Source organism: Equus caballus, chromosome 8 (genome assembly GCF_041296265.1).
Source record: "Equus caballus isolate H_3958 breed thoroughbred chromosome 8, TB-T2T, whole genome shotgun sequence".
In the NCBI taxonomy this organism is placed as follows: Eukaryota; Metazoa; Chordata; class Mammalia; order Perissodactyla; family Equidae; genus Equus; species Equus caballus.
The window spans coordinates 70,202,562-70,223,033 of record NC_091691.1 but is presented as its reverse complement, the minus strand read 5'-3'; positions in this window follow the sequence as shown (position 1 = coordinate 70,223,033).

Genomic DNA, 20,472 nt, shown 5'->3' with positions numbered 1-20,472 from the left:
GTTCCCAATGGCCAAAACTGGAATAGCTTAAAAAAAATAAGCAAAGTAGTATCAGATTACAACCCAAAGTACAAAATAAACATCCATGAGGCCATACAGATATAAATGATTGAATATCTAGATAATATGGGGAAAACAGACAAATCTTCCTAGCAGAAGAATTCCAAGTAATTCATATAGATTCCCCTCCCTCAAGGTTATAGAGAGTAACTCTCTACTCCTTAAGTGTGGGCTGTACATAGTGACTTGCTTCTGAAGAGTATAGCTTGGAAAAGGAGGGGAAAAGAAATCAACTACTGTAGAGAAGCCTTGCAAACGCCACTTCAGTGAGTTGTTCAAGGTCAACACCAACACTGATAAGTTATGTTGATAGCATATACCACTGACATCATGTGATGAAAATGGCACTTTGCCCTTGTGGTCATCTTCTCAAACACACACAACTCTAGTTTAATCATAAGAAAAACATCAGACAAATCCTAATAGAGGGACATTCTAAAAAATACCTGAACAGTACTCCTCAAAACTATGAAGGTCGAGGCTGGCCCAGTGGCATAGCGGTTAAGTTCGTGCTCTCTGCTTTGGGTCCAGGGTTTGCCGGTTCAGATCCTGCTTATCAAGCCAAGCTGTGGCAGGCATCCCACATATAAAATAGAGTAAGATAGACACAGATGTTAGCTCAGAGCCAATCTTCCTCAGCAAAAAAGAGGAGGATTGATGCCTGATGTTAGCTCAGGGCTAATCTTCCTCAAAAAAAAAAAAAAAAAAATGAAGGTCATCAAAAGCAAGGGAAGTCTAAGAAACTGTCACAGGTTTGAGGAACCTAAATGCAATGTGATATCCTAGGGAATCATGGAACAGAAAGAGAACATTACATAAAAACTAAGAGAATCTGAAAATTATATGAACTTTAATGAGTGTCTCCTTATAGGTTCATTAATTGTAACTAACGTCCCATAACAATACAAGGTGTTAATAAGGAGAACAGGGTATTAGATATACAGGAATTCTCTGTACTAATTTAATAGTTCTCTAAATTTAAAACTCTTCTAAAAAACAAAAGTTTATTTAAACACTATTTTAACAAATGGTTGAAACTCCCCAATTTGATGAAAAACATTAATCTACAGATCCAAGGAGGTCAATGAAAACCAGATGTGATAAATATAAAGAGATCAATACCTAGACATATCACAATCAAAGTGCTGTAAGCCAAAGACACAGGAAAAACCTTGAAAACATCAAGAGAAAAAAGACTCATCATGCACAGTGAACCAATGGTACTACTTAAGGTTGACTTCTGAATCAGAAACAATAGAGGCCAGAAGGCAATGGGAGAACATATTCAAAGTGCAGTCAAACCAGAATTCTATATCCAGCATACCTATTCTTAAAAAAATAAAGGCAAAAATAAAATGTCCCCATATAAACAAAGATTGAGGGAAATTGCTGCCAGCAGATCTGCCTTATAGGAAATACTAAAGAAAGTCCTTCAGGCTGAAAGGCAGAAGACCAGATGATAATTTAAATCCATAGAAAGAAATAAAGGGACCCAAAATGGTAAGTATATATGTAAATAAAAGACTGTAAAATATATTTTCTAATTCTCATAATGTATTTTTTAAATATAAGATTGTATTAAGCAATAACGATAACGCTATATTTTGTGGGTTATAACATATATAGAGATGTCATATATATGACAATAGCATAAACAGTGAGAGTAGAAGAAATTGAGCTATTTTAGAGCAAAGTTGCCATATTTTGCAGGAATTGTCAGTATTTACCTGAAGTAGATTGTGATAAGTTAAGATATTGTAATCCAAAGTAACCACTAATCACTCCAAAAAACCAGTTTAAAAAAATCAACAGGGGCCAGCCCTGTGGCCAAGTGGTTAGGTTCGCACCCTCTGCCTCTGCAGCCCAGGGTTTCACCGGTTAGAATCCTGGGCGCAGACACGGCACCACTCATCAGACCATGCTGGGGCGGCGTCCCACATGCCACAGCCAGAAGGACCCACAACTGAAAACACGTAACTATGTGCCAGGGGGCATTGGGAGAAAAAGAAAAAGTAAAATCTTTAAAAAAAAAAATCAACAAATAATAGGAGATATTAATAAAGAACTGGACTCCAATGGGTCAAAGAAGAAATCACAAGGAGAATTCAAAAATATCTGAACAATTGTTAATGGGGATAATAGGAGCCTTGAATAGTAAAGGCCAAGTGGTGGCACTTAACCATTATAAGCAAGGTGGTCAAAATTACCATAATAGGCGGCAAGGTTGGAATGACAGCCAGGGTAGAGTTGACCTAGGAAAAGGATAGACAGCCATTTAGCCTATTGCTTAACGAGTCATAATGAAAAGAGATAAAAAAAAAAAAATGGACGAGCAGAAGGCAGGTATCATGTACCTAATGGAAAGGCATGATCCTTGTCCAGTTCCCAGGCCTGAATCAATTCTCAGACTCAGAACCCATCAACTGAGGGAAAGGCCAGGTCCTGATGAAGAAAGACGCAGAAAGTATTCACGCAAGTGCTCTCCACAGTCCTTCTAAAAGGTGACTATGGCTCTTTACTCAGATAACCATATACTGGAGAAAGAATAACCAGATCTTTCAAAGGCAGTTGTATACAGGGTATGAGTTGATGCTAAGAACCAGGGATCTAAAGAGTCCTTACGGTCCCCTGTTAGAGTAAGAGAATGTGGGAGCACTCAGGCAATAAAAGAGTACTGACCCAGGTCCATCTCACTGTGTGTCCAATAGGTCTGGCGGCACCTCTGGTAATTATTGCTCAGTTCCAAAATGTATAATCAGAAGGGACATGAATAACAGTTCAGAAACTTCATATTGGCTCCCGAGCTGTAAAGTAACAGGTAGTGTAGTAGGAAAAGTCAAACGGAAGTGCCTAAAACCTCTCACTCAACCAAGATAGTAAATTAAAAAACAGTGTTATATTCTGAGGAGAGAGGTGATTAATGCCATTCTCAAAGGCTTAAATCAGTAATGATGATGCCATCATACCCTATTTAGTTCCCCATTGTGGCTCTTGAAAAAGTCCAATGAATCAGAACGACTGAGAGTGGACCACTGCAAACCTAAGCAAGCTGTAGGCCCAAGTGCAGCTGCTATAAAGATATAGTATTATTAGTAGAGCAGGTTAACACATCCCTGGTTATGACAGTTACATATCTGCAAACGCAGCCTTGTCAATCTCTCTCAGGAAGAATTAGAAGCAGCTGTTTCCACTTGGGACAAACAACAATGTACATTCATGGTCTTGCTCAAGAGCCAACTTAATTCTCTTGCTTTCTGTCAAAATATAGCTCAAAAAGATTTGAACCATCTGGACATTCTGCAGAACATCACATTGCCCGCTGTATAGATGAGATCATGTTTATCAAACATGATGATCAATAATTGGCAATTACTCTGAATGCCTCGGTAAGATATATGCATTCCAGAGAGTGAGAGATAAGCCTCACAGAGGTTCACAGATCTGCCACACTGGTGAAGATTTTAGGGTTCTAGTGACCAAGAGTATGCTGGGATATCCCCTTCAAATTAAAGGCCAAGTTATTGCACTTTGCAACTCTTACCTTTAAGAAACACAAAGTGGTTGGTAGGCTTCTTTGAGTTTTGGAAACAGCATATTCCACACTTGGGAATACTGCTCAGCGCCATTCATCAGGTGTCACAGAAGACTGGAAGGCTTTGAGTGAGGCCTGGAGCAAGAGAAGAGGTGTATAGATTAGATGAAGAAGACTTGTGAGACTCTAGCTAAAGTCCTAAGAGAAAATTCAAAGCAAACACCTCAAGGTTTCTGGAGCAACACCATACCAACTTCAGCAAAGAATGACATACCATTCGAAAAGTGGCTTCTGGCATGCTACTTGGCACTGGTAGAAACTGGACATCTAACTATGGAGTCTCAAGCGACCCTGAGGCCAGAACTTCCCACCACACCCTCCACACTATTAAACACATCAAGTCATAAGTTCACACAAGACTTCAACAACTCATCATAAAATGGAAATGGTATATCAGAAATTAGGCTTGGGCACGTCCAGAGGGCTCACAACCTTGGTCTCATGAGACATTCCTTATGACCAGCTGATGAAGGAGGAAGAAGTCTAAGCCTACTTCATGGTTGAGTCAGCTTTGTATGTGGGTACAAGCAAACAATAGACTGCTGTTTCACTACTCAGGCATGTCTTTGAAGGAGAACAGTGAGGAGAAATCCTCTCAATGGCACCGATTCAGGTTGAGCAGCTCACCATTCATTTTGTGTAGAAAGTGAAGTGGCCCAAAATAAGGATATACATGTACCTCTGTGAAGTGGTAAGTGACTTACCTATTTGGCCAGAGGCCTTAAAGTTGCAATACTGGAAAACTGAGTGCAAGTATGTCTGAGAAAGAGGTAAATGCTGGATTTAGGGGACTGGGCACAAAGCGTGAGAATTTTTGTATTGCACATTAATGCCCAGAAGAAATTATCAACTGCAGAACAGGTCCAAACAACCAAGTGGCAAAGATACCTTCACCAGTAGGAATCAGCCAGTTTCTTTCCTCAAATGGTTTGTGCAATGGGATCAAGACTGGATTAGCCAAAGTGACAGACAAAGGGGCTATGCCTGGCCCACAGCATGATCTCATTAAGGCTGATATGGTCACTGCTAAATGTCCAATCTCTCAACAATAGAGGGCAATGCTGAGCCCCTAGTATGACAAACTCTCAAGTAGACCAACTAGTGTCTTGGTGGCAAGTTGATTACATTGGATACCTTCTATCTTGAAAAGGGTAATGTTTTATCTGCACTCTCATTGCTTATACTTTAGATATGAGTTTACCTTTTCTACCTACAATGCCTCAACCAGCATCACTATCAATATTAGTTTCCTAGGGCTGCCAGAACAAATTGCCACAACTAAGTGACTTAAAACAATAGAAATCTATTCTTTCACAGTCCTGCAGGCCAGAAGTCTGAAATCAAGCTGTTGGCAAGGTTGTTCCTCCACGGAGCTTTGAGGGAGAATCCATCTCATGTCTCTCTCTTGGCTTTAGGGGGCTGCTGGTAATCCTTGGCATTCCTTGGCTTGTAGACACAGCACTCCAATCTCTGCCTCTGTCTTCACATTGCCTTCCCCTCTCTGTGGTCTTTTATTCTCTTAAAAGGATACTTGTCATTTGATTTAGATGCCTCACCTAATCAAGGATGATGGTTTTTGCCTGGTCATTTTGGGTTCCTTATGCCAAACAGCCAGTAGGCACAAAAAGGAGTTACCTTCCTGACAAGTTAATTAATCCTGATCATCATGAAAAGGTACAACTGCTGCTATGTAATGGAGAAAGGAAACAATATGTTTGACACTCAGAAGACCATCCATTGGAGCATCTTAGTGATTTCATGTCGAGTTGTAACTGTAAATGGGCAAATGCAGAAACAACAGTCTGATAAGGGGATGGTAATCAGGGGCTGAGACCCCTCAGTAATGAAGGCTTGGGTCACCCAACTAAGCAGGCCATGAAGACCAGAAGAAGGGACAGCCAACAGGGAGGGGAATCTACAGTGGGTGATGGGGGAGGGAGCTAAGTTACAATTTATCAGTTACAAACTTAGTTCCAACTTAATCCCACTAAACTCCCCTGCCCCCTTTTCTTAAACAAGATTTCCCAGAAATTGTGACAAACCAGAATGCTCGTGAAGCTGTGTTTGAATAACACGATCTTAAAGTGAGAAGCAAGGGAATCTAAATCATGCAAGGAGTGGACTTCAGTTGAAGCTGTTGGTGCCTCCAGCCAGATCCCCTTTACTGAGCTGGTGCACACAGCCCTGACTCATTGTTAGTGTTGGCTGAGCACAACTCATAGCTGCATCTTTCTCCCAAGAATTTTTCTTGTCTAAATGGAAACAGCTGTTTCATTCAAAGGATTAATTAAGCCTTGCCCCCAGGGACAGTCAGGAGCCGATAGTTAATGGACATGGAAGGTACAGAAGGCTTGTCCCCTTGCTTTAAGTGGGGACCATCTCTATGGTGTGATTTGTGCTGCAGAGCTTCCCTTGGGACCAAGATAAAGCTAATCTTTAGCCAAGACCATTTTTCTTCCTTAGCTTTTTTATCTTATTGCATCTTGCTCGCCTCAGCATTCTCCTGAGAGCACTCATTCAATAAATTACTGTCATAGGAATCACTGACTCAGGTTTGTTCTCAAGCAGAGCCAAAGGCATAAGCCAAGCACAGTATGGTTTCCAGAAGTTTGAGAAATGAAGCAGGAATTTTAATAGTCCCACAATGTTGGGAAGAAAAAGAAATGGTATTCCAGGCCCACCAAGTAGGAGAAAGGCCCTGATAAACAGTTCAGGCTCTCACTTAGGACACCTGAAGAGCTATACACTCATCTTCTTATCAGCTCAATCCCTGACTGAAATAAAGTGAGCTCCCACTATCCTCTCTGCAGGTGGATCAAAATCTCTTCAATTTTTCATAAACAATGCCTGGAATTGAATTAAAAATAACCAGACGTAGAAAGAAATAGGACCAAGAAATAAAACAGACAACAGAAATAGACCCACAAGTGACCTAGATATTCAAGTTAACAGACATAGTTGATTATTATGGTCAAGAAAAGATACAGTATTTCAGCAAATAACTAAATTTTTTAATATAAATAAAATAAAAAAATTCTAGAACTGAAAAACAACAATTGAAATTAAGAGGTGAGTTTAATAACAGAGAACAAAGTAAAGTTGATGAAAGGGAGAAAAAAATGGGAACATAGGTCAAACAAGCATACAGACTAAAACAAGGAGAGGAGAAAAGATAAACACAAGAGACACAAGACATACAACTTTTTGTAGAATTAATATACGTATAATCCAGTGGTTCTTAATGAGACAATTTTGCCCTTCTCCTCCAGGGGACATTTGGCAATAGCTGGACATTTTTTTGTCACAACTTCTAGAGGTTGCTACTGGCATCCAGTGAATAGATGCCCGAGATACTGTTAAGAGTCTTATAATGAACATGATGGACTCCCACAAATAAGAACTATCTGGTGCAAAGTTGTCAGTAGAGCTGCTGTTGAGAAACTATGATATAAAAAGTCCAAGAGACAGCAGAAATAGAAACTGGCAGAAGCAATATTTAAAGAGATAATTACTGAGATTTTTCCAAAAGGAAAAGAACAAGTACTCGTATCAGTGAATTGCAATATATGGACTTATTTGATCCTGGTCCCTAGAAGCAAATTTAAGAAGAAATGTAAGACGACCTGGGAAGTTTGAATATTCACTAAACCTTCAATTGTGTAAGAAATCATTCCTAATATTTTAAGGTGAGGTAATATTATGGCTATGCTTTGAAAGATAATCATTCCTTATCTTTTAGAGATACATACAGATATATTTATGAATGAAACGATTTCAAGTCTGGGATTTTCTTCAAAATAACCAGAACAAGGAGAGATGAGAGTTAGTAGGGGTGTAGATGAAACAAGATTGGCCATGAGTTAATGATTGCTGAAGCTGGGTGATAGGTATTTGAGCATTCATTATACAATTTTCTCCAATGTTTCTATGTTTTACATTCTTCCAATATAAAAGAGTAAATAAACCTATAGTGCAAAGGAGCAAGTATTTTGATTGCTATTAGGCTTTTATAGTTGCATTAAACAACATCAGAATTTTCTAGCCCAAAACATTACTTATCTTTGACCATACAACCTACAAGTATCAGCTCTGTCAGGCATCTCCTCTTTCACAAATTTAGCTAATGAGATTAAGTTTCCTTTAAGTGCTATATTCAGTATAAAGTGATTGCAGATGTTACAATCACATACTGCATCTGACCTGCTGTCATCAGAAAAGTTATTTCAAAAATCTACCTCAAAAGCAAGATTCTTATCACTTTGCCTCACCATTGTATATCCTTCAGATTTCCCTCTTCTGACTGCTCCCTCCACTTCTTGCCTTCTACGACTTCTCCTTTTCTTTTTTGATCTTCATTTCCAGTTTCCTGGCCTCTAGCACACTGTCTTCAGTCCAACTTTATCTCAACACCAGTTTTAACTCCTGCTTTGACCTAACTTCCTACCCTGTTCTGATCCATGGTCTTGCTTTGAAATTCAGCAATTGGATACATGCCTACTCCAGACTGCCCAGCTGCTTTCTGATTCCCACCACTGAACTATACTGACTGCAACTTTCAGTGCCATGGACTAGGCATATGGTTGTGTAACCACCAAAGACATGAAAATATTGGCATGTCTGAGTGGCACAGAGTGTCAACCAACTATAGCTCATTGGCTTATACCTCCCTGAACTCTCTAGGATGAGGCCTTCCCATTGGAGGTGTTAAGCACATTTGTGGGTACTGTGTATGTGCTAATTCTGACTGGCTCAAATTTTGGGGGTAACAACTGTAAAACCTTACAGTGATGTGTCCAATTGTTTACAGAATTCTTAAAAGTACAACCATATCTTCTTCATCCCTCATTATATCCTTTAAATATCCTTCTCAGGCAGATTGGCCAGCCCCATATTTCCCTGTTATTGGCACACAACTGCCCAGGTTCCTCATGACCAGATCCCCTCATACGCTCCAGAAAAATATAGTCACAGTGTCTCCTTCTGAGGAAATCTATCCTCAGATATTTGTACTTTTAGTATTCATTCATCTGTATTCAACCTTTCTAGATTAAGTTCCTTACATTAGCTAGCACAATGCCATGCAAACACCAGTTATTTGATAAATACTTATTGAATAGTTGAATAGATAAATGAAATAAATGAATGAATACAATGTGAAAATATGTACATCTCTTCAAAATAGGAGTGAATCATTCACTATAAATCAATGATGTCAAATCATTGCCCCATAGAGTAAAGGACATGAATTCATTAAATTGATGTTCTACTTGGATGGAGGCCACTTTCCGAATGAATGTGTCCAAACGCCTGTTATGAGTGCTTGGCTACGGTGCCAGGTTGTATTTTCTGTAGAAAGCAATTGTTAAGAGTGCCAAAAGAGAACTGCTGTGAACCCTGGTGGGACCTTAGTTTTATCCAGTTTCCAGATTGTAAAGTGATTGCTTTGGGTTTCTACTATTTCCCATTCTCATTACACTCTTTGTCACCAGAATGGATTTATGTGGTGCCATATTCTGCACACATTACAATGTTTGTCAAGATAATGAATGGTCTGAAAATTTGAATTTTCAGGACAGTCAGTGAATTATGAAAGTGTGTCTTAAAATATTTCCTCATTCTGCTCACTTACCCAACAGGCTCAGCTCTCCCTCCTCTTAAAAGCCTAACAGTTGGCAGGAAGAGGTCTGAGAGGTCAGCAAAGCAAAGATTAGAATATTGAAAAGGTCAGTGTGGCATGGCCACTTCTTTAATTCACACCACATATTAGACATTAAAATTCTAGGTTCTCACTCTTCTGACAAATGAGAATAGAAAAATAGCAGAAAATTAATCGGCAACACTTTTTAAAGTGACAAATGGTTATTAATTTCTTTGGTATTCATTACAATAACATTAATCATAAAAAACTCTTTGAATGTGAAAGTAGCTGTTATGTGCAGTTCCATAGGAATTTGGTGGTAATTTAGCATTCATTAATGTCCATTTACAATGAAGTGTTGCTATATTAATCCACTTTTCTGTGACAAAACCTGTAATAGGCAAAAGACAAAGTCTGCTCCCTCTCTAGACTTTCCTTCTCACTTGTGAAGCCAACTTATGCCTTTAGTTAAGGCTAAAATTGTAAGTGGTCTCCTAATTGTTGTGGCTAGCCCCCTGAGTCCAAGATTCAAAGAATGTCAAAAATTAGGATGACTCTGGATACTGAGGAGCATAATACAGTTTTTTAAAATTTATGTCACTGAGTTTCTGCATTAGCTGATTACTCTAGCCAACTTAATGACACTAAATACAGAATTCAATCTTAGAGGTAGGTAGTGATTCAATGCCTCAGGCCCTAACCTTAATCCTAGCTTGTTATCTTGTTGCAAGTGGTTAAAATGGAAGCATGATACCCATTGTTTTTACAAAGAGTGTAATGTAAATGGAAAATATTAGAAACTCAAAGCAAAGACTACAGTCTGGTAATTGGATAAAGCCAAAATTCCTTCAGATTTGGTAGCCATTATTTACTTCCTCTGAATCGGATTCCATTAAAAAAAAAGCTCTACTGGAGTAATAATTTCTTTATAATGCCAATAACAGCAGCTTTTTGTTGTTATTGACAATAGTAATAATAATATCAATACTACTCGACGCTCTATGCTAGGCACTGTTGTAAGGAATTAACTCACATTAACTAAGTTAGTCTTTTCAACAACCCTGGGAAAACAGCACTATTATTATCATCCATATTTTATACAGACGAGGAGAGAACACAGAACACACAACTAGCAGCTGGCTGAGCTAAGATTTAAACCTGTCAATCTGGCTGCAGAGTCCACCCTCTGAGGAATTACACTTTGCTGCCTCTTATCTTGCCAAAGGGGCTGTTTGCAAGAACATTGAGTACAATGATGGACTAGAACCTAGAAACTTTTCAAAAGGAAGCTCAATTTCCTAAGGATTCAAGGAGAACAGAAAGATCTGTCCCTCTAAATCAGAACTTCCCAAAATATGTATGCTGCCACAGGAACCAGGAGAGACAGATCCCTTCAGCCCTGGGGCAGCCAGATGGGGACGGAGGCAATCAAAGCCAGTAGGCTAGTTGCACCACAATCTACTTCTTCCAACCTCCTGGAAGCATATTGGAGAGAAGCAGGGTCTGAAGTACTGTGCACCCTCAGGCCACTGGCAAGATCAGCGCTGCCCGTCATGTGCTGCTGCGTGCCCTGTTCGGCTGAAGGCACACGGGGAGGTGCTGCACTACTTGGCAATACACTTCAGAAGCCAGCAGCAAAGCTCAGCACTGCAGATGAAATGGAAACAAGAACCAACAGAGCTGTTAGAGGATGTCACAGTCTGGGTAGACAAGGAGAACTTCTGTCTGTAGGCCAAGGGGTGACCACTTGGGAGTGGTCACAGGTGCAATGACCTGATGTGCAAAGCTCAAGGCAGTGCCCTGTGGCCCTGCCTTCATGTATGTTGAAACTTCTGTCAATTCACAGCTGATAGGGCTTTTTATCACCATCCAAGCTCTCTGCAGGTGACAGCTCTAACACTTCACGCATGCTCTGCAAACTAACCCGCCATCAGTATTTCTAAATATTCGATATGAAAAAGTCCAGTTCGATTTGAATCTTTATACATTAACACAAGAAATGTCAACATTAGTCCATGAAAGAAAAGAGCTGTTAGATCTTTAAAATGTAATTTCAACTGTTGTAAATTGTAGAATTGCAAAAATTGTTTTAAGATTTTTGTGACCCATTTGTGGAATAAAACGTCTTTGTTGACAAAGACAATCAGCAATCTGAAGATATTAAAATCCTTTGACCAGAAATTGTTTATGTAGTCATTTCAAGCATTAACACTTGTATTAAAAAGTTATATTCATGGAAGACAGCTCAGATTAATAAAAATGAAAAGAACTTATCTGGAATTTTATAAGTATTTAACATTTCCAGTATTCTTTCTTTTTCTATATTTATTGTCCTTACATAATACACAGAAAAAGTAATGACTGTTTTCACCATTTTATAGAAAATTCTCTCAAATCCCCTTCAGCTTACTCCAGAATGCCATACAAACATTCTCACGAGAAGGTCAGGAAGCCCTGCTCCAGAAGGTGCCCAAAGCGAAGAAGCAGCAGGAGCAAGCTCACAAAACCCTAAAGCAAAATCAGCTGAGGAAGAAAGCTTTAAAGTCGCCCCGACTTCCTAAACGTTTTGAAATATTTGTCATGCCCATGAAGACTTTTTTCAAGAGATAAATTCTCACCAGATTAAAAAGTAAACTCAGCTGAGAATAGGGAATAGGTTTTGAACTTGACAGGCCAGGCAAGACTGCCTGCAGCCTGACAAGCCCTCTCTTTGAGGAGCTTGCACTGCACATGCAAACACCTGGCGCCTGTGCTGGAGGAGAGGCATTTGCGTTCACTTCGATTCCAACATCCTTGTGCTCCTAGAGTTCTGCTGTGCATCTCCAGAATCACTGCCTTGCTACCCCTTTAGTAACAAAACAAATGAACACATGTTCTGGGGCTGCCCATTGAGACCTTAGGCCTCCCCAACCCACTCAGTGCCCTTGCCTCACATTCCTACCTCCCTTAAGTGATTGTTTATGGCGGTCTTCTCGATTGAGAGCTCCTTGCAGGGAAGGTTTTTCTCGTTCTCATCATACCTAGTAGAAAGCTCAGATGGCATATAAACTCCCTCTGCTATGTATTTACTGAGTCTCCCTGGACAAAGTACTTCACCTTATTGAAATTGAGTTTCCTCATCTGTAAAATGGAGATAGACTTACCTATGTCATATGGTCTTTGTACAGATGAGATTCATTAGGTCTAAGACAGCAAGGCCCTCAATGCATTTTAACCAATATTAGGATAGCTATTATTAATGGTTGTGGAGCTGAAATGTTAAAAGTATCATTTCAAGTACTAACTAGTTTTGAAAATTCTATTCCTACCTGGCATGACATCTTCACAAGATAACATCAGTAAATAAAAGTAAGGATTTTCTTATCAAAACAGCAGACTCAAGAACCCTCTCTCTTAGGCCCAGAAATCTCAGGTGAGTTTATCCGTTTCTGATCCCCTCCACCCCCATGTCCCAAGAGGATGAAGCCACGAGAATGCCCTACAATATTGGCTCTTTTTCCTTGAAGTAGGTTAGACTGGGCCTCATCTGAAGCCTATGACCCATCCTCCAGGCTGCAATCTCCTCCTTCACCCATCTTAGTATCCAGAGCCACCCAAGCCCCTGATCCAGGACCAGCTCACTTGTCTTACATTTCTTCTTCGTTGCTTCTTTCTTTTTCTGAGTTTATGAGTACCCAATCTTCCTTGCATCCACTCCTAAGGTTAATTTACAGCATTCCCTGCTTCAGTTTTCCACTCATCTGCCCCAGCCAATATCCTCCTTTCCAGGTTTCCTGACCACTGTCTCACCCCCATTTTTGAAGCCTCAAAGTCCTTATTCACTCACTTATCAGTCCCAAGCCCAGCACATTCCCTTAGGCCCACCATCATAGTGCAGGAAACGATCATTCTGTTACTGGAACACCTTTGCACCTCTCCCTTCCTTATTCCTATCTCCTCTCCTTCCATCCCCCCACCAGGAGTGACGCGGGGAAATCTCTGTTCTTGCTGGTAGATGGTGAGATCCAAGCATAGGTAAACTGAAGACCTGGGAGCTGCCACATCACTGTGGGCTTCCTCCTTCTTGCCCTTTTTTAACCAGCCAGCATGGAAATGCGTGAGGCCAGCACTACAACACTAAGTGAAAAGGCAAGATAAAAGTTCTCAAAGTGTTTAATTGTAAACACAACTATGTAAAATGTAAAAACAACTACGTTTGCCCATGTTTTCCTTGTGGCTACATAGTGTGGATGTTCCATAAATATTTGATGTATAAATTTATGAGTCAATGAATGCATTCATAAAATATTAGACGGAAACATGCCAAAATGATTGTCTTTGACAGAAATATTAATGGTCTTTGTTGTTTTATTCCTACTTTTCTACACTTTTCAAGTTTCCTACCTTGGTCATGCATGGCTTATATAATAATTGCAAAAGAATTTTGAAAAAGTAATGGTCAAATACAAATCATTCTTAGCACATACACAAGTTTCCTCACAAAATTTAATTACTTTTAAAACCAAACACAAGAGTACACAGTGAATTATTCCATTGTATAAATGTCAAAAACAGGCAAAACTAATCATCGTGCTAGAGAATGGTACTTACCTTTGTGGGGATGAGGTGTGGGTAGTGATTGAGAGAGGCCCAAGAGGGACTTCTGGGAGCTGGATAGCTTTGATTTTTTTCTAGATACACGTGTGTGTTCACTGTGGAAATTAAACTGAAATATACACTTATGTGCACCTTTCTGCATGTGTCTTAAACCTCAATAGGAAGTTTACTTTTAAAACTTAAAAAAAGTAATTGCTTTTCAAGTAGAACATCTCATAGGAAAAAGGTTTAATTTTAAAGTTTTGGTCCATTGATTTTAATCTCAGTCTATTCAGAGAAAAGAAATACAAGTATGAAAAATAAGAGGAGTAATATCACAGCAAAGCAGCTGAGGAATATTTGAAACGGAAAGCTATTAAATTGGCAGAAGAGTGATTATTGCCACATTAAAACTCGTTTCCAATCTTTAAAAATGGTCATGCAATTATCTAATATACAAATACACTTGGAATAGGTAAAGTCTGCTTTTCTTTCTAATTATAATGTGATTTATCAGACTTCTGACCTTGCTATCCCTAAGGTGACTCTCTCTCTCTCTCTCTCCCAAAATCATTTAAATACCCACATGTTAGTTAGGAAAGACTTTGAAAAACACATCCCCACATCCTCATAAGTAGAGAAATGTTCATGTTGGGGTCACCCAGACCTTGAGTTTGTCTATCACCTTATATTTTGTGGAGGTTCCAAGTGCTTTATTTCATCTGAGTCCTGTGGATGTACAAGCTTGTTATACAGTAAATGACCCACCCACTTCCAGCCCCTCCAGGAAACTCTACCTGGACAGCCTGATCAAAAGCAAGCTGAGACTGGGGACTCCTTCCAAAGCAGGACAGGCTGTGTACAAATCCAGTGTCCCAGAAGGTAAGCAGATGCTAACAGTTGACATGTAAGGACAAAGTGCTTGGGGCTAAGAGAGTCTGCTCGACTCCAACTGCAAAGGCGGTTCTAATAATCTCCCCATTAAAAGGGAAAGCAAGAGAGGGTAAGGCCTAACTCCAAGGGCAGTCAAGGTGTGCCTGGCTAAAGCACTTCTTTGTCAAGAAAATGGAGAACCTACCACATCAGGGGCACTGCTGGGGTTCAAGTGAGCCCTTTGCACAACCTCACATGGGGAAAAGAAGGCAAGGGAGCATTCTCAGGCTGCTTTTGTAAGGATGCTAATCCCATTCAAGACAACAGCCAACACCTGGTTTAGCTCCAAAAAGACAACCAGGTATAACAGATATGGAGAATTGTCCCTAGTTAGGGATACTCAGCCATGGCTACAGTGTCATGAGGAGTCCAAGCTCCTCAGGAGTCCAAGCAACCTCAGCTTTATCTATCATTAGGTTTCAGAAATCTTTGGTAGACAGTTCATTAAAAATTTTAAAGAGTAGGTAAATCGGCAAATAATGGTGGAAAAAGTTTATGAAGAGATGTCAAAGGCATGGGAAAATGTTTCACCTTACCGTAATAAAAAATGAAAATAAAAATATGACGTGATAGCATTTTGCGTCAAAGTTAAAATAATTACAAAGTAAATAATTTAATTCTTAGAACCCAATGTTAGGCCATGTCTACATTACTGTTAGCTTGGGACATAAGGACCACCTGTTGGGAATGCAGTAAGGATACACATAGCCTGACCCATATCAACATGCCTACTTTTTTACCTAAAGTTTCTGGAAATTTTAAGTAAGTAATAGTTTTAAAAGTCATTATTGCAGCATTATCTAAACTACATATTTTTTTAAAAAAATGATTGAATAAACTATTAAATTCAAGTTATATAATTTTTTTAAAACTCTACATAACTACAAAGAAAAATGTTTATAACATTAACTAAAAAATTCAGATTCAGAAACGTATAATTCCTACTATGATTACATAAAACATGAATATATACCAACCAAAACTGAAAGAAAATATGCTAAAATGAGATCAGCTATTCTGGTAGAGTTGTGAATTGAGATAATTTATGTCTTTTAAAAATCCATTTAACACTCTTTATGCTTGTGCAATAAAAATACATTTAACTAGACAATTAGCTCTTGGGCATTACTGCAAATTCTATAAACAACAAAACACATCTTATTTCACCACACTAAAAAGATAAGGAAATCAAAATGTATTTTGTTTAAATATTTAGAAATTATATGATGGCCAATCACTTAACCTCTCTGGACCTTTCCTGCCTCATTTATAAAATGGACATGATAAAATCTGTCATCCTATCTCACAGATTTTACACTACTCAAACTAGTTGATACATATAAAAGTGCTTATTAATCATATTGTCTCTGTCCATTGCACTGCTATAACAAAATACTATAAACTATGTGACTTATAAACAAAACACATTTATTTCTCACCGTTCTGGAGGCTTGGAAATCAAGATTAAGGTGCCAGCAGACCCAGTGTCTGTGGCAGCCGGCTACCTAGACCTTGGTCTGCTTGCAGTAACCTCACATGGGGAAAAGAAGGCGAGGGAGCATTCTCAGGCTGCTTTTGTAAGGATGCTAATCCTATTCAAGACAACAGCCAACACCTGGGTTAGCCAGAATTCAAGTGAAAATTCTTGGTTGACTGCCAACCCAATATCAACCAATTATGTGATGCTGATTTATTTTTCCTGAGGAAGATTTGCCCTAACCTAACATCTGTGCCAACCGTCCTCTACTTTGTATGTGGGATGCCTTCATAACATGGCTGATGAGTGGAGTAGATCTGCACCCAGGATCTGAATCCGTGAACCCCAGGCTGGCAAAGAAGAGGGTGTGGAACTTTAACTACTAGGCCATAGGGTCAGCCCCTACACTGAGTTATACATTCTGCAATCTTAGCCTATATTATCAGAAATGTCCTATTTTGAGCACAGGTGGTAAAATTACCAAGCTACTCAGGTTCACACAAGGACACTAATCCCCTCCCAAAGGCCCCACCTCCTCCTCATACCATCACCTTGGGGGTTAGGATTTCAATATATGAATTTTGGAGGGAAACAAACATTTCATCCATAGCACATATGTTAAAAATAGGATTTGCTAGACCTAGATTTTGAAAGTTCAAGTTTAGAATTCATACCATGGGGAGATTTTCACCTGTGAAGTATATTCCACCATTATTTGAAAATCAATAACTAGAATAAATATAACTGCTGTTTAATTAGTAAATGCCGGGTACTTAACATACATTTTCCCTTATCTTTTGCAACAATTATTCAGATAGATATACTCAGGGAACTGAGGCTCAGTGTGACTAGGGAATTTGTCAAAGGCAGTGGAGCCAGTAACAGTCGAGACCTGGTCTAGCCAGAATTCAAGTGAAAACTCCTGGTTAACTGCAAGCCCAGTGTCAACCAATTATGTGATGCTGATTCTTATTATCTTCTGCAATCTTAGCCTATACTAGAAGTGTGATATTTTGAGCACAGGTGGTAATATCACCGCCATGCTCAGGGCTCAAACAAGGATACTATGGGTCACACGTGGAAGCCATTTTTAGAAGACGCATCAGTAAACAATAAAAGCAGGAAAGCAGACATGATAGTAATAAGTTTGGAAACTTTGCCCTAGAAGCAGCAGTTGATGAAATGGGGGATTGTTTGGTAACTAGAAGAAAAAAGAAAGAGATAATTACAGGGTTTCCATCTAAAAGTAGACTTCTACTGTTACTTTGGGGATAAAGCACCATAAGATGATGATTGGGATGGCAGATCACATCAACTTCTTTCTAAGAAGGAAGGCTATCTTCTCAGTCATCGAGCTTACAGTAAAAGGCATTGCTACTAATTACAGCCTGGCTTAAACTGTGAACTATGAAATGGACCCACGTAGGACTTCCTGTATGTGCTTGTGTGTGTGCTTGCTTGTGTGTGAATGGTTAGCAGAAGATCCCGAAAACTCAAGACACCAGCCACCAACGTAGAACTTAATTACACCCAAAGAAAGTTTCTTGCGAAGTATAATGGGGAAGTAGTATAGGAGGCCTGCAAATACCTTGTGAAAATCAGTGTGACCACCATCTTAAGGATCGTGTGAGCAAGACAGCATACGTAAAAGAAAAAAGGAAATGAAATAGCACATCCCTTGAGGGAAAAAAAACACAAACAAACTGCACAACCAATCCACGAAACTTCCATTCAGGAGATTGCTTGTACTTGTGTTAATGCTTCCTCCATATTCCTAGGGTGAGCATCATCAGAATGTAAATAATCTATCATTAGAGGTCTTACACAGAAGCTGAAGTACCTACCACGGCAGGAAAAAGTTCCTGCAAAGGGCTAAAGATGAGTTCACATGACTTTAAAGAAGGCTTCAAAACTCAGTAACCAATAATTCAATGATTTGGGAATTTTCAATTATATTCCTCTTCTGAAAAAGGTTTGTTTTATAGCCACAGCTATTCCAGGTTATACCAGGCTGCCTCAATGTGCTTAGGGTCAGGGCAGAGATTTGGTAAAAATGGACACAAAAAGAGACACTGGGTTATTTTTTCATCTGGATCGGTTTGTTCCTCAGCTTGCACTTTCTCTCTCAATAGTTATGTGAGTATGTGTCTTTATTGCCTTTACAAGAGTAAAACGCACCTTAAATACATCCTGTACTATGTACAGCTGTGCAGGACCCAGCACAAAAATTTTCATAAAATAAGAATACCGAGTATACATACAGAATAGATAAGTGAATGAAAGGGCAGGACAATAATTATGCTTGATTCTATATTTGGAAGGAAATGTAAGTCCATTCCTGTTTAATAATCCTTATTACCTTCATAAATTTCTCTCTGTAAAAATTCTCCTTGTAAATTAGATATTTGTTAAGGAAATGCTATTTTCATTGATTTATATGATAATTTCAAACTGCTTTCATTTATTTATGTATAATTAATATCCAATAGAAAAATAACCTTTAATAATGTAGAACTCTCTGACTATATGCCTCTGTCTGGAAGCCTCACAATTAAGTTTCAACAATTGATAAAAGCTGAATATCAGGAAAGAATACAGAAAGTTGAAACTGTAATCAATTGTCAAAACAATTCCTCAGTGAGAAAAATCGCAGTAATAGAGTGGAAAAAACAAGAGCTTTGTGTTTGGATCCTGGCTCATGCACTAGCTTGATCTAACTGTTCTGAGTTTCAATTCCCTAGTCTAGAAAATAAGAAAGTACCTGTTATATAGGATTTCGTTGGCATGAGAATTAAAATATTATACCAAATAACCTGTCACAGATATTCACCAAATGAAGATCCCCTTCCTCTGTTTCTGGATTGCAGAGTGCACTGGATGTTTGCACAACCACAGGACTCCAGGGAAGGTGAAGGAAGGAAGAACAGAAGTTATTTCAGACCTCCCACCCTCCAGCCCAGAACTTCCACCATTTTGGACTAAACTGTGTTCACCTGAAATTCATGTGTTGAAACCCTAATCCCCAATGTGATTGTATTTGGATATATGGCCTATAAAAAGGTAATAAAGATTGAGTGAGATCATAAGGGTGAGGCCCTAATCCAACAGGACTGATGTCCTTATAAGAAGAGGAAGAGACATCAGACATCTCTCTCCTTGTGCACACAAAGAAAAGGCCATGTGAGGACACAGTGAGAAGGTACCCATGTGCAAGTCCAGAAGAGAACTTTCACTAGAAACCAACCCCAACGGCATCTTGATGTGAGACTTTTGGCCTCTAGAACTGTGAGAAAATAAATTTCTATTGCTTAAGCCATTCTTACACAAAAACCTGTAAGAGTGCAAACTTATCATTAGAGTTGGGAATGAAGTGGGCAAGCACCCCCAAATCATTGTTGGAAAATAAAGCGTCCTTCCAACACTTCATGTTCGCACATGAAGATGGAGCAAGAGATTATTTACATTGTGTGATATGAGAATCTAGAATCATGGTTCTTGTCTTGGATTTCAAAACGTTTTTTTTTTTTTGTATTTTTGGTATGAAATCTACTTTTCCAAGTAGGGACTGACCTCCTGGCCATGGCTTCATCAGCACCATGTTCTACCACTAACAGTACTTTTGCCTTGCCTTTGTCATACAACATACAACAGACATCTTTACACTGCCTCCTTCCCTACCCTGCTGGTATTAACCCCACTGAAAATACAATTACTAAACAAAGACAAGCATATTGTCATTATTTGTGTTTTTTCTTCAAAAACATTATGAAAAATATTAAGTCTTAGGCAGTAATCAAGTCTTTAAATACTGCCACAACAACAAAGAAATGTTTGCCATCATTTATAGTCTATAATTGAGGATTAGCTTTAAGTAACACTTTCACATATTGTTGAGCACAAAATATTCTATATAGTATGGCTGGTGAATTTGGGGCTGCTTTCCAAATTCACATAGAGCCTTATTCCCTGCTGAGGTATCAGGAAATATACTATAAGCAACATTTCCCAAGCCTGAAAGTGGAGGTCCCGCTCCAAGAGTCCTTCCCAAATTTAATGAAGTGGGGTTTATTTATGTCCAGGTCAGCCTTTCCAGCCCAGAAGTTGTGAAAAGACGAAAGTTGGCTTTTGGAGATAATCCTCCTTCTGAACCTTTTCTCTGTCTTTAGAAGTGCCCTGTTCAATAGCACACTACCTCGC